Source organism: Crotalus tigris, unplaced genomic scaffold (genome assembly GCF_016545835.1).
Source record: "Crotalus tigris isolate CLP2741 ecotype Arizona unplaced genomic scaffold, ASM1654583v1 scf7180000019563.1149672, whole genome shotgun sequence".
Lineage (NCBI taxonomy): Eukaryota > Metazoa > Chordata > Lepidosauria > Squamata > Viperidae > Crotalus > Crotalus tigris.
In genome coordinates, this window is record NW_024097595.1 from 110,759 (window position 1) to 124,468 (window position 13,710).

The 13,710-nt window shown below is 38.8% G+C and overlaps 1 long non-coding RNA gene across 1 annotated transcript; it reads left to right on the plus strand.

The window, feature by feature from the left end:
• Positions 1-1,957: 1,957 nt before the first annotated feature.
• LOC120317256 lies at positions 1,958-12,591 on the plus strand. Its single transcript, XR_005559175.1, has 3 exons — positions 1,958-2,287; positions 9,574-9,984; positions 12,016-12,591. It is a non-coding gene; the product is annotated as an uncharacterized LOC120317256 (long non-coding RNA).
• Positions 12,592-13,710: the final 1,119 nt, after the last annotated feature.

Consider the following 13,710-nt stretch of genomic DNA (forward strand, 5'->3'; position numbering starts at 1 on the left):
AGATCCATCCAAGCCTCAACTTGCCACACTTCTATTGTTAAGAAGAGCCTTTATTCAAAAGGAATCTCCACTTTTCCATAAAATAGGTTTGCCCATTCTGATGTCTGCATCCCCTATATCTAAGTATTTTCTCAAGTTCTATCTCAGAAGGTTGAAGAACTTCATATAGGCCAAAATGCCAAATCTGAGAACCTCTTTAGGGATTGGGATTGCCTGTCACTTTCTGGATTGCATGTGAACAGCTTCCTAGTAAGCTCCAGAACTTTTATTTTGGCTCTTCTCTTCTCTTCCTTCCCTTCCTTCCTTTCTTATTTACCAAATTTATAAACCACCCATCTCCCTCAAAGGGACTCCAAAGGGTTCACTACTATGAACATAACATTCCATGCATCCCAGCATATTTAAATGATAAAATACAGCAACTGCCAGAATATAGGAAGGGGGTGTAACAAGAATATCAGCAAATGTTTAATTTTTATTTATAAGTTACCATAAGCTACATGAAGACTTCTAGAATTTATATTTACTCCTTATTGTAATGAACATGTTAATTAAAGAGGCAGGATAAAAATCTAATAATTCTTAATCAACTTGTTCTTAGTCAAGTTGTTACCCACATTTATAGGGTAATTACACCCTTAGAAAGATTACAGTAAAGTATGCACAGCTGTTAACATCTACACAAAAACCAAACATTTGCTTTGTTTCTGGTATTGACTTTAATGCTATATTGGAATGTCTTAAGTATCTCAACTTTTCATTGTTAGGAGCAAGGTGACCTTAATCTTATACAATAAATGCTACACGTCATAGTATCTGGAGGCTGGAAATCTACAAAAAAAAAAGGGGGGGGGGTTCTGTAGCATAGGCCAATGTGAGAATGTCTCAACTTTGTTTTTCTTTAGTCCGTACTGCTTCTCTAGGAGATATGTGGCTGAATTTTCTAGGGCGTTTATGCTCATAGAAAACTATCATTCCATTTTTCATGTATGCTTACAAAGATGGCACAAAGGCATTTGTGCTGCCTTGTTTGCACAACAGCAAACTTAAGCAATCCTTTTGGAGACATGAAATCTCCACATCTGATGTTTGCTCTTTGTGCAGGCTGGCTGGGGAATTCTGGGAATTGAAGTCCACACATCTTAAAAGTTGCTATGTTGGAGACACACTGTTCTACAGTACAGTAGTTCATGTGAGAAAGCATTCAAGGGCACAGACCTCCACCTGCAACAAAGACACACACACACACACACACACACACACACACACACACACACACACACACACACACGGAACAATCCTGCCACCTACTTTGTCAGTTTTAACTGAGGCAAAGTTGCTGAAACACAGTGTACACAAAGTGAAGTCCTGTGATCCAGTCAACAGTTCATCTCTGAAGTAAAGATGTGACATTTTCCCATTTTTGAATTAGAAAGAAGTAAACCAAGCTTCGGTTTCAGACAGTGCACATACGCACTTGGTCTGGGTGACATTTGCAAGTTGACTTAGACCCTGAATGAGCAATCCTAAATCAGATACCATCCCATTTTCAGTTGCAAGTCATCAGTAATGCAACAATGAGGATTCAAGTAATAAACATGCATGTTGGAACATATTGAACAAACTGAATTTTGCAAATATACTACCACGTCGATGTTAAGCTCTGTTTTTTTTAAGAAAAGGATCAAAAGCCCCCTATTAATCTTAATATGCCTATTTACTAATAAAATGTGTTTTGTTTTTTTTTCAAAAAAAAAATTGGGGGAACAGTAACAAAAAAAAGTTACGGGCATTCCCCAGCCTGAGAACGAAGCGTGGCGACTTTAGCATGATTCTCTTTTGCACAGGCTACTGTGCTCAGATTTCAAATTGCAAACTTAAGAGACGCAGCGTGAGGCTAAACAACGTGGCCTCGGCCTCGAAAGCCATGTCTAAAGAGAGGCAGCTGTACCTGCAAGTCAAACGCGCTCAGCGCTTGAAAACCGGGTCTGATTTATGCAAAAGCGCGGCGTCTCCAGGGCCAAACGAAACGCGCGCAACGGGGTCGGGGAGTCCATGCCGGATTACGGCCACGCGGGACTCAGGGAAAGAAGAAAGGGAAGGGAAGGGGGCAAAAAGTTTCCCCTTCCCTCCTAAATCCTTTAACCTCCTCTTCTCAGCATAGCGGGCCTACGTGAGCCCCACTGGGAAAACTTCAATAAGCAGCTCAACTTGCGTAGCGTGATTTGGCAAAAGCTTCGCCTCGCGGCGCGGTGGCGCGCTCCTCCCCGGCCCACATATGCTTTGAGTAAGCGGCCGCGTCCCTCTGCCTTTCGAAGTCTGTCTCGTAAACTCCCTCCATCCCTCTCCCCGCTTCATTTGTTCGTCTATTTATTCCTTCCTTCTTTTTCCTCAGAACCGAGCGGGGTAGGGAGTCAGTCTCGGCTTGTTCGCTTTGGATCCAACCCGAGGCTGGGTGAAAATGAGAGCGCGCGGCGGGGAAGAAGAGCCGGGCAGGGAAGATGTCGAGATCTCTGGGTTGCCTCCTACTTCTTCCCTCTCTGCTCGGCTCTCTTTCTCGGATTAGGAACATGGGGGGGGGGAGGGTTGGGGGGGGGGGATTGGAAGCAGCCCCAAGAAAGAGGAGGCGAAGAGTGGGAGGATAAGATGTCTGCTTATGATTATGAGGTGAACTCTGAACGTTTCCTATTGTTCCAGCCAAAGGCTCTTGAATGTTAATGCTTCCAGGAGATAGTGAAGGGGGCAGTTCTTCTCCCACTGGGAAAAAAAAGATGCATACATTATTTTTATATACACATATATACACATTATTTTTGTACACACATATATACACATCCAATTAGATTATATTAGTACAGGTAGTCCTCAATTTAGTGACTGTTCAAAGTTACAACAGCACTGAAAAAAGTGACTTATGACCGTTTTTGCACTTACGATCCTTGCAGCATCCCCATGGTCACGTGATCCAATCCAACCGTTTGGCAACTGGCTCATATTTATGACGGTTTCAGTGTCCTGGAGTCATGTGATCCCTTTTTGTGACCTGACAAGCAGAGTCAATGGGGAAGCCAGATTCACTTAACAACTGGATTACTAACCGATCAACTGCAGTGATTCATTTAACTGTGGCAAGAAGGGTTGTAAAATGGGGCCAAATTCATTTAACAAAAGTCTCACTTAACAACAGAAATGTTGGGCTCAATTGTGGTTGTAAGTTGTGGTCTACCTGTATTAGATTAAAATATTGAAATATGTAGATCTCTTTAAACTTTGTTCCTTAGAGAAGAGTCCCTGCTTTTTTGAGGCTTTATAACATTCTACCCATATTTTAAGACAGGGTTCCTTCTTAGGCCCAGTACTCTTCAATATCATTGTAAATGATTTAGATGAGGGAATAGAAGGGGAACTCATCAAATTTGCAGATGACATTAAGCTGGCAAGAATAGCCAATACCCCAGAAAACAATCTCAGGATCCAAAAAGATCTCCACAGACTTAAACAACGGGCCCTATCCAACAATATGAAATTTAATGTGGAGAAAAGCAAAGTTTTACACTTAGACTGGGAAAACCAAAAGTACAAGTACAGATTAGGCGAAACCTGGCTCAAGGGAACTCTAAGGGGACAAATTTTGATAAAATTTCATACAAAGAATTGTTAATTTGTTCTGGTTCGAATTGGCATTTGAAATCCCTAGATGTATTAAGGCAGCAAAATATTCTACAGTCATGGTTTCAATATTTACAAATAATGGATAGATGGACTGTAGACAAGAAAGAGGGAATAACACTAGAAGATAGACAATTGGTTATTCAGATTAAAAACCAAGGTCCGGCTCATATAAAAAGAATATATAATGTTTTATTAGAGTTAGATTCGGAAACAGAATTGGTTAAAGATTGTATGATTAAATGGGCTCAGAATATACAGGAGCCGATCTCATTGGATTTATGGGAGATAATTTGGATAAGAAATGTTAAATTTACACAAGCTCAAAATTTGAGAGAAAATTTTTATAAAATGTTTTATAGATGGCATTTAGATCCTAAAAAATTATCTTGTATGTATTCCAACATACAGCCCAAATGTTGGAGATGTGGCAATAATGATGGGACATACTTTCATATTTGGTGGAATTGTAAAAAAGTAAAGGCTTTTTGGATTATGATTTGGTGGAACATTCAAAAGATTTTTAGAAAAAAGATAAAGTTTACTCCTCAACTATTTTTACTTGGTATTTTTGTTGACTTAAATGAAAAAGAAACTACTTTGATGTTGAATTTATTAACTGCAGCAAGGTTACTAGTAGGTTTATATTGGAAGAAAGATTCTTTGCCTACTTTAGAAGAATGGATATTTAAAGTATCTAGTTTTGCAGAAATGGCAAAAATTTCTGCTTATTTAAAGGATCATACACAAGAAAGATATATTACTGTATGGGGAAGGTGGATAGATTATATTCAGAAAAAGTATGGAATTAAAAAGTTTTATTTATTTTATGAATGAATATCAAATATTATAGAGAATTGTTTTATAAGTTATGGAGTTAAAGGTTAATTATGATATTTTTTTTTCTTTCTCTCTTTTTTTTCTTTTTTCTTAATTATTATAATTTTCTTTTTTTTTAACCCTGTATTCTGCTCTGGGAAGTGAAGGGAGGGGGGGTGGGGGTGGGAGGGAGGGTAAGGGGGGGGGTTCTCTATTTTAAAATTTTATTGTATTTTTATAAATGATTGTATGTTTTAAAAAATAAAAATTTTCAATAAAAAAAAGTGCAGAAAAAAAAAAACAGTAACTGAAAGGGACCTTGAGCCAGCAGTGTGCAGCAGTAGTCAAAAAAGCTAATATAATCCTTGGTTGTATAAACAGAAGCATAGAATCAAAATCATGTGAAGTATTTATTAATACCACTTTGTAAAGCCTAGTAAGACCACAACTGGAATACTGTGTCCAATTTTGGTCACCATATTACAAAAAAGATGTTGAGACTTTGAAAAAAATGCAAAGAAGAGCAACTTAAACACAGGTATCAAACTGCCGCCCTGCGGGCTGGATGCGTCATGGCAAAACCACATCCACCCCATTGTCGGCAATGGAAAAAAAGTTGCGATACGTCGCAACACGTCACGTGATGTTGCGAGTTTGACACCCCTGAACTAAGATGATTAAAGGCCTGGTGATTAAAACATATGAAGAGTGGTTGCAGGATTTAGGTTTGGCTAGAGAAAAGGACTAAGGTGATATGATAGCAGTATTCCAGTGTTTGAGAGGTTGCCATAAAGAGAAAGGGGTCAACTTATTTACCAAAGCATCTGTAGGCAGAACAAGAAATGATGGATGGAAACTAAACTTCCTAACAGTTAGGACAATTAACCAGTGGAAGAGCTTGCCTTCAGAAGTTGTAGGTGCTTCATCACTGGAGGTTTTTGAGAAGAGACTGGACAGTCACTTGTCTGAAATGGTATAGGGCAGGGGTGTCAAACTGCCAGCCCGCGGACCGGACGCATCATCCGGAAGCCGCGTCCATTCCATTGCCGGCAATGGCAAAACTGTCCCGATTCATTGCGCAACGTCACATGACATCACGAATTTGACATGTCTGGTATAAGGTCTCCTGCTTGAGTGGGAGTTGAACTAGAAGACCTCCCTTCTAGCTCTATTCTTATTGGTGTTAAATTTTTCCCCTGAAAAAAGTATTTGTGTACATGGCCTTTCCTCAGAGTTTAAAGAGACCTAAAACAAAATGGATCAATGACATCAGCAAGTATTGCGGGCCCAGTTGGCAAAGGAATGCTTAAGACAGTATTGTTTGAAAACATGTGGAAGTGGCCTTCATCCTGCAGTGGGTAGACAATGGCTAGAATGATGATGATAGAAATATGTGTGTGAATGTGTATATACATATGTATGTGTGTGTGTGTGTGTATGTATATATATATACATGCATTATTTTACACATATCTAATATTGCAGATTAGATTACTATTACTATTACATTATAATACACACACACACACACACACACACATGTATAAAAAGCAGAATAGCAACAACTTAATACTACAGATAGCCTCTACTTACAACAGTTCATTTAGTGACCTCAAAGTTATAATAGCAGAAAAGCGACTTATGACAGTTTTTCACATGACCACTACAGCATCCCTATGGTCGTGTCATCAAAATTCAGACACTTGGCAACCAATTCATGTTTATATTGGTCGCAATGTCCTGAGGTCACAGGACATTGCGACAACCATCTGACAAGCAAAGTCAATGGGGAAACCAGATTCACTCTACAGTCGTGCTATTAACTAATCAATTGCCATGATTCACTTAACAAACGTGGCAAGAAAGGTTGTAAAATGGAGTAGAACTCAACTGTCTCACTTAGAAATTTGGGCCTCAATTGTCATAAGTTGAGGACTACCTGTATTCAGAAGGAGATTTGGAAAGGTTCAGGGCCAGCCTTGATTGCAAAAACAAAGGTGAGCTTTATCATCTTTTGGCAAGAGACAACAATGCCATCCTGGACATTGGATTAGGACAGCCATTTTTTCTCCTCAATCAGGATTAATTTAAGGGTGTTAACTAATATCCACTCTTCTGTTAAAAGGCTCTTATGTACACTACAGAACTTGTCAAGGCACGAATGGCTTTTCCAAACGAAGGGCTTCATCTAGAGTTACTTCAAGACCAGTCAAGCCATGACAAGGCCTCCATTTTTTGATTTATGATTTTCCCTCAGCCAGTCTTGTTCAGCTTTTACAGGGCAATAAGAAACCTTCTAAGCACAGATCCGTGCTAGTTCAGTTAAAATAGGATTGTGCCTTCCTAAAGCCAATGAAAAGAGCCAAAGAATGGGTCAAAGATTATATTAGAAAAAGACATTTGTTCATGCTGTTTGTTTTTTGGGTTTGGTTGCTGAATTCACTTCTGGGCTTAATTTCACAAAAGGTTGCAGAATCCTGTCCATACCAGGGATTAATTACAGTGCTTGAAATGGTTTATGCAAATTTCTTTTACCCCCTTAATCTTTCCTTCCTCCATTTTTCACTCACACGCACATCTGATGGACGGAATGGAGTACACACACACACATTTGATTTGCACAACTGCACCTTTTTATTGCTGCACTTATATGCTCAAGGTGCAAAATCCTGGGGTATTGCAAGTATGCCTAAGGTTTTAGTGTGATGTCATTTTACTCTGGAATTCCCACAGTACAGAAAGCCAGCATATTTATAACTAAAACTGAGAATTATAAAATCACAAGTCTTCATACCGTATTTTTAAAGTTAGATTGGCACTTGTTGCTAAGATCACAAGAACTATGTCGGACCCAGTTGTTCTGCAAGAAAATTTATTTTCCTCTGCAGCACCCATTCATACTTCTATGGGCTGAGAGTTAGTAAACACCACAAAGATATTACAAAATATCAATACAATGTTGATTGTGCAGCGTGAAATCCTTTAAAAGAGATACCCTTCCCCTGCTAATAAAGAATTGACAGCGAAATATTCCTAAACCTTAGAATGGGAACAGTAAACAGAGATGTCAAGGTTCCAAATTCTGGAATGGTATTATTAAAAAATAAAATAGGAAAATATAGAGACTAGTGTGTTTGGTTTAGTGATTAAAGGATTGGACTGGGACAGTAAGACCTCAGTTCCAATCCCACCACAGCTTGCAGGCATTCACTGTATCTCATCTCAAGGAAACTCAGAGGGATTTTACTGGACTAAAATGAGAGGGGAAAGTATCAAAGAGACACATATTATTCAGTAATAAATCAATGTCTGTTTAAGTCATTGTGCATTGCTTTTCACCTTTTATTGTAACTTCATCTAAGACCTTTCATGCTAGCCACACGAGCAAGGAGGACACACAAAAATACAAATAACAGAAACATCCACAGATGGGCAAATCAGTCTATTTCTGACTGGTGTCACTTTTGCATCCATCAGCCTGCTCTATCTCACTGCCACATTAATCTGCTACTTAATTTTAAGTGACAGCCATCAAAATGTCACCAAAGAAGGTGTGAGGTACGCAATTCTCCAGGCAGTCTTCATCATGTCGGATACTGAGTACAGCTGGGGATGGGGAAGAGCAGGCAGAGATAACAACAACAACAACAACAACAACTGTTGCTGTTGAAGAGGCGTAGATAGCATTCAGAACTGGATCTGCATTTGCAATACCGAGGGCAAGGAAGGAAATCCAGAGATGCTTTGATTGGTGAGATTGGTAACAAGCACTTTTAAAATATATAATCCAGCAATATCCAGCTTTATTTTGAGTTTTAAATAAGGTATAGAGCAGAGGTCCCGAGCCTTTTGGGCACCAGGGACCGGTTCCATGGAGAGAAGTTTTTCCGTGGACGGAAAGTGCATGGTTTTGTGTGCTGCCTGCATCTCACAGAGGGGGCTTTGCTTGTTTGTGCGGACCGGTTGTTGGCATGCCACTGCCCAGTACCAGTCCACAGACTGGGGGTTGGGGGACCTCTGGTATAGAGAATTATTGCAAAATAATTGAAATAAAGAGAATTTAGCAGCTTCTGTGTGTGTAGGTCTGGGACTGAATTTATCATGGAACTTTCAAGGAATGTAACTTTCAAAGAATAAAATCTATATTCAGGTGGCGGAAAAAACCTTGTCTTTTAACTTTAGGATGCTAATCCTGATAAGCAGCTATCAACATGTGGACTACAATTGAGAACTCAGAGTCTGCTCTTGTGTTCCCTTTTCGTTTTCATTTTGTCTTTTTTAAAAAATAATTTTCAAAATGTTATTTGAAAATAGCATGTACTTGATCAAGCCGAGTGGGGTTTCTAAAGAGAAAGATGATCCAAGCCCACATTAATGTAAATCAGGCAATTTCAAATTTTTGATGATTTCGCTTAGCTTCATTTTGTTTTTTAATTGACAGAAGCATTCTCCAAAGCACTGTGTTCTATTTGCCGGATTTCTTTTACCCTGATATTTTAATTCCAATCATAACAACTTTCATGTCTGCCAGTAAAAACAGTCAAGAATGGTTCATGAACCTGCCCACTTTTTTCTCTGCCAGTAAACTTTGGGAAGCTTCTGTTCAGATCTATGATACTGTGTTTCTTCCTTTCAGTGCCAAGTAAAATACAGTTAATTAAGTCTTCAAATTATGCAAGCCTCACACTTTCACTGCACAGCCATCCTGCAGCATAGATAATATATAAAATATCAAGCAGGGGAGGAAAAAAATCACAATTTAGTCTTGATCCACAGCACTATTGTAAATGCTGTAATTACTTAAACCCTATCCCGTGGATTAATTATTGAGAATGCCACAATGGCTAACCTCTCATATTTTTATATTTTACTATCCATTTGCATGTATTTATTGGTCTTAACATTGTACTAGTTTTCTTTTGCATGTCTTTTATAACACCATTTATCTTCATTAAGCACATTTTAATAGACTTGTGTTATTTGTATAAGATGAAATAACCATTACTTAGTTACCTGGAACTCATTTGCAATATAAATCTTACATTATAAGTGAATATGCTTTTTTGTTTCATTTTTTTGAATCAGGTTGTTGAAGGCCACTCAACACACATACAACTAGGCCCTAAGAAAAATGGTGTATAATAAGGGTCTCGGATTTAGTGGAAGGAAAACACGAAAGCCTAAGATGATATGTGGGAGAGACATTGTATCAGAAGATTAATGGGGCCCATAATTGCCTGATCAAATGTAGTAAGTGACAACCACCGGATCCATTTGGAGGCCAGAAAGTAATTCCTGTTTGGTGGCAAGCTGGATGTGTTCCTTTATTATTTTGACATTAATGTTTAATTACCACTGTTTATACAACATTTCATAGTGGTCCATCATATCGGTGCAGAGTCAATATTTAACATTGGTTAAAGCTTAGACGTCTGGGGAGATCTAGGATCGGATCAAATCTTCATTCGGCCATGGACCTTTGCTTGACAGCCTTAGGTAAGTAACCACTTTTCAATCTACTCTGGATAGTGATAAGAGGCTAAGAAATTGCTTAAGTAAAAAAAAAAAATCACAAAATACCAAAAAGCTTTGAAAAATGTAATAAGAATGAAGTGGGTTGCTATTCATTAGTCTTATTTTGTCATAGAGTATCTTCATCTTGTACATTAATATTGGGTGCAGTTGCAAGACTACCCATGCATTTATTCCATGTTGTGCTATTTCGTTTGGATTACTTTTCTAATTCTATATTATCATTCTGATAAGATTGTGCTCATATTGCAAATATAATAAGGGAATCAATTTTTTTTTAAAGTTATGTTACAGAAAGAAGTTGATTTGTTTTTCCATAATAATTAATTGCATTTTTACTCATAATGTTTGCATTATCCATAAACTGCTTTGGGGAGTCTATTCCCTTGAATGATAGGATGTAAATAAATGTCCTAATTAAATAAATAGGATAAAACTAATCATTAAAAGTAATAATACCCCAAATGGGAGAATGAGGTACTTCATCATTCATCTTTTCAAAAAAGTTCAGGAAAATAACTTTTTTTCCAGCCATCCCACAACAAGATCAATCAAGAAACCCGGCTTTTGCCTTTTTATTGAATTTGCTATAGTTGACCTCTGTTCTCAAACCAACTAACACAAATTCACCAGTAAATGAAGTACCTGATTTCCTTAGTAAACCAGGAGGTTCATTGCTAAGACTCAGTGAGTGAATGAATAATAGTTTAAAATCATTATTTCTCCCACTCTGTATATCTCCTTTGGAATTTTATTTAAAACCACTGTAGAGTACCAAAGTAGGGCCCCAGCTCATCAACAGCCCTTACGTAGCACTCCACCCCATTCCCCAGCACTCTCCCAAAACTGGTGTTACATTCTTGGTGAGGAGAGGCCCTATATTTTGCAAACCTAAGGCATCCTTTTCTGCACTTAAAACTCCTAAAGCCCACTTCCAAATAGCCTTGGCCCTGTATATTTTAGAAATGTGGTCCTTGCTGTGTCCTTCAAAGCTTGTTCTGGCCTTCAAGGTAATGGGAAGTTATGCATTCCTGCTAGACAATATGGATAGACGAACCACATGGCTAAGCCAAGCACATTTTCCAGCAGTAGAATTAAATACAACTTCTCAAGGAGATATTGTTACTGTCCCAAAGCTAAGGTTGTCCGAACCAATAAGGCAGACATTTCCTGTTTCTTCAAACTGAGGAAATGTTTCCCACTCCATATAATAATTAGTGTGGAGCAAAAAAAAAAAAAAAATGCTATAATTTTACAGTCCTCGCAATTAGCAAGAAGCATCAATTGATGTGTTTCCTTGTTTATCTTTAGGCTGATACCAGCCTCCAACATGATACACGAGCTGTGTAACTAACACCAAGAGACAAATAGGCAGGAAGACAATTTGATAATGATTTCATTGCAAATGCTGGAAATTGGCTAGAAGCATGAGTGTCTGTGGGAATTTTTCTGAGGGCAGAAGAAAACAGCAATGTCTAGTTCTGTAAAAAAAAAAAAAAAATCCAGTTTGGATTTTCTGTTTTTTTTTTGGGGGGGGGGGGTTGCACGTCTTTGCCATTGAATAGTATCAGACCTTCACATAGGTATTTCATGTGTAGTGCTCATTTCATTTATATTAAAAACTAAGCTGTCCAACATATTATAAACTAGTGGTAAAAATAACCACCACCAAAACCCTTCAAACAATTCAATTCATGGGATAAGCTATTCTTTTTTTCAGTAAATGGGGTTTATTTGGGAGAGCCAGCTTTATATAAATCTCACAAACATTCCTTTCCTTTATCACAGTGAGATTTGCAGCAGACAGTTCCTGGAAGCATATCATGTCCTCCCCAAAGAAAGCTCTAAAGCAATGATATATATTTGGGAAAATCTGTGGAGCTCCATCAATTGGAGTCATGATTTTGAATGGGAGATTTGAGATAATAGTGGGATTATTATTAGGATCAGGGGTTGCAGTAGTTTTTGTGTTTTTAATCCTTGTGTACCAATCAGAATCACCTGAGATATAAAATATCCTGAAGGATGTTCAGCTTATCAACATTACTCCGGGAGAACAACCTAAAATCATCCCGGAAGTCTCAAAGAATCCAAAATTATATCCAGGGCTTTGCAAGCATTTCTTGGTGTGACCATCTAGACTTCTGGAGTAAAGTTCTATCTTCACAGATGAGTAACAAAAAGGAAGTGTATATAACAATGGAGAACTTTACAGCAAGATAAACATGTTCAGAAAAATGTATTTTTTAAAGCTTTAAGTTAGCTTTAAGTTATAAAGCAAACTTTTGTATTTGCTTGCACCTTTTTTGTGCAAACATACTATTGTCCAAATACACTTGCCACAAAAGACTAGAATGCTGAATTGTTTTGAGAACAACACTGATTTTGCTCTAATAATTTTTTAAATTGTTCTTTGTATACCATCTATTTCAATCATTTGTAAGGATGTTCATTCCTTGATTCAGAACATTAAAGATGGGGAAGAACATTTTTGATAAAACAGGCAGAACAGTGGCTACATGTTTTTCTTTTCATCTCAGCTTAAAAAATACCTCTTTTATTAATGAAAGTGTAGAATGGGATCAACTGGGCTAATATGTGCCATTGTATTTCTCAAAATTTAAAAATAATAATAGATAAATAACCTTTATTGTCATTTTTTTTACTGTGGGCACATTGGCACACATTAGAAATGAAATTTAGTTGCTTGCTTTCAAGTGTACACATACATAACACACATTTAAACATGCTATGTACAACATAGGTATAAACCTACACCAGTGATGGCGAACCTTTTAGAGCCCAAGTACCCAAACTGCAACCCAAAACCCACTTATTTTTCACCGAGTGCTGGGTGGGCATGGCTATGGTCATGGCAGACTGGTAGGTGTGGCCAAGGTGGGCGTGGTCACCTCAATGTTGGGGAGGGATGCCTGTGGGCCCGGGCAGAGTTGGGGGATATTCAGGGGGTCTCTGGCAGGTGAGACGGTGGGCAGGAGGCTCATCCTGCGGGGTGAGGTGAGGCAAGGCAAGGCAGGGGTGCCATTGCCATGGGGCAAAGCGAGGCAGGGGCCAGGGTGGCTGCTGCCTGACACCATTGGCCCCCACACACAGAGGCCAGCAAGCACATGGGAGCCGACAGTGTCCGTCAGCAGCTACAGCCTGCCGGCCCCTCAATCGGTGCATTCTGGGGCTCTGCAGCCCACTGCCAGCAGTTCAGAGAAACCGCCTTTGAGCTGGACAGCCGGCCAACAGCTGAGGAGGCGATGCAGTGGGTCGTGCCCAGGAAAAGGAGAGCATGTGAGGCCAGGAGGGATGGGATGGGAGGGAGGAAAACCAGCCATAATGGATGCATCCGACCACATGGGACCTCGGCGAGTTAACGGGTGGCTGGTTGAAGAGGGATGGTTGCCATCTCCAGGGCATGGTGTGCGTGCCCACAGAGAGGGCTCTGAGTGCTGCCTCTGGCATGCATGCCATAGGTTCGCCACCAGTGACCTACACCCTCACATATAAATAACATATAAATTTTATTCACAGTCTTTTTATTTTATTTATTAATACTGTGTTTTTCTATAACAACATAAAATGAAGACTACTATTATAATTATTGGTGTACTGAAAGCAGAATTAGTCTAAAATATTGTAAATTTCAATTAAAAGTGCTGAGTATAGATAAGGATATATTGA